This window comes from Macadamia integrifolia, chromosome 5 (genome assembly GCF_013358625.1).
Source record: "Macadamia integrifolia cultivar HAES 741 chromosome 5, SCU_Mint_v3, whole genome shotgun sequence".
In the NCBI taxonomy this organism is placed as follows: domain Eukaryota; kingdom Viridiplantae; phylum Streptophyta; class Magnoliopsida; order Proteales; family Proteaceae; genus Macadamia; species Macadamia integrifolia.
This window is the reverse complement of record NC_056561.1, coordinates 39,430,342-39,432,725: the sequence shown is the minus strand read 5'-3', so window position 1 is coordinate 39,432,725 and position 2,384 is coordinate 39,430,342.

The following is a 2,384-nucleotide window of genomic DNA, read 5'->3' as shown; positions in this document are numbered from 1 at the left end:
AGGTAAGTGTTTTCTTGGTGGGGGGTCGGGAGACCGAATAGAGTTGGCTTTTGTGCGTGTCTGAGGATCAATGTGAAAGTACACGAGGAAACATCAACAATGATATTATTTTTCATATCATAAAGGAGAGGTCGATAAATTTACCCCATGTACCTATGCGCAGAGACCACATTCCCCACAGATGCCATTTTTCCATTCCATTTCTTATTTAAGGAATGACATACCAATTGATGCTTCACAATATTTAAAATATAAAATGGGAGTCACTGTCCTCATCATTAATGAGAATCTAACTGCATATATGCACCCATCCACAACCCATACCTCAGGAGTCAAAGAATCCCTTGATTATTTGTAGGGAATATATATCTACATGTGATTACAAAAAAGGTAATATATCAAGCCATGAGAAGCACCTCTCTGGGCAGGTGAAGAGAACCAATCCAACTTTAAATAGACAAGGAAGGGACAAAAGGGATGGGGAATCTTAGGAGATATCTTTTTGGGGTCCCTATTTCTTTACGTCCCCATTGACCACAACCTGTTAATGGAATAATATATGGAAAGAGTTCCATCACCAATTAAATTTCTGCAACTTTTATTTTAAGGGTTAGTATAACGACAAGTGGTCACACAGAGACAAATAAGATTGAAAATGAGATCTTGCTCTTCTTCTTTCTTCTCTGAGGTTCTGGACTTTCTCTTTCCCTTTCTAGTTTGTGGTGACTTCGAGGTGGGCATGCCTCAAGTATTCCTAGTAGCTATTACTCCCGCCATGAGAGGAGATGCGAAAGGGGAAGGCAACAAAAGAGTAGAGAGAGAGAGAAAGAGAGAGAAAGGGATACCACGATGAGCTTTTGTCGTGTTTGGGGTTGTTCGTGTAATTGGCTTCGTCTGATGTGTTGTTTGCATGCACGCAGGCAATCAATGTATAAACAAAAATTACAGAGATGATGGGAAGTTGAGAAGAGTCCGAATCCTCTACAGCTGCTGGCCGGTAGAGGACGTTGGGGTCCCAGCCGTCGGTAGAGGATCTGGAGGCGAGTTGAGAATCCAATGTGGTGCGTACCATGTCGACATCAGAGATCAGACGGTGCTCAGAGTTTGTCGTTTGACCAAACAACTGACTTAGGGATGGCATACGTCCACAAACACGTGCAAAACTATCCATCCATGATTCCACGTGTGCTTTCAGTGGCGGTACATTTATGGAAATTTGTTTTCACAATTTTTGTCTTAAAATCAAAATGGTCGCGTTATATGTGAGAAAATAGAAATGTGGAACATTTATTAATAATTCTTTATATTGTTGGGTGAGATTTAAATTTTAACCTTTTTTTCTCTCCGTTTACTTGAAATCAACTATCATGATGATAGTAGGTCATTGTTAACTAATTTATCCTCTTCGATGAACCATTGTCATCCTCTAGAACATGTCTCACATAAGGATTTATCCTTTAGAAAACCTCTCGCCCGATGAAATTCTATTTTCACTTATTCCTTAGAGGATTGGAATCTTGTAGATGTTTTCTATTACATATGTTGTGAATTATGACCATCACAACAAGTTAAAGATAAGTGATCATCGTCTCTCTACCCTAAAAACTAGGAATCGGTTACAATATAAAAAACTAATAGATTATTTAGATTAATCTAATATTAAATAGACAATTAATATTAAAAGAAAGTGAAAGTAAGATTGCAATATGTACGTCCTACTACCACTTACCCAATTTTTTGAATCTTAGAAAAAAAAAAAAACTGAATAAGATCATCTTTTATTATTTTATTCTTCTGAAGAGAAATCCTATTTTCTCTCCCCTATTGTGTATCTTATCAATGAAACCCTAAAAATACTTATATGCATTTTCTCTCTCTCTTAAACCCTTAGAAAATTTTAGAGGGGAACTCTTATTTTTCCAAAATAATACATAAGCATCGGAGGAAATTATAGTATTTTTTAAAGTTTGTTACTCACATGTCAATATTCAATCTTAATAAAATTTACTTAATATGGGATGCACTTCTAATTCACTATGGTGGCAATTAGCCAGTGAATAAGACCTAGTGTAAGTCTAACAAGAGGTCATATGTATAGCGCAGTGCTCCCTTTCTTAACCCCTATGAACCCTTGTGGGTTTTCTTTTCCATCATTTTACATAGGTTGCGTTTGGTTGCAAGGGAAATGGGAAAGGAAGGGAAATGAAGGGAAGTGAAGTAAAGGAAAGTGAAGCAATTTTTTTTTCCCTTTTGAGTCGTTTGGTTGCAACAGAAGTGAAGTGAAATTAATTTACCATAGTTATTTGGTTGAATGTAAAATTGATGTAAAATTTTAAAAAACTAATAATCCAACCAAACTCCTCAAAAGAGATTGAGGGGGGGGG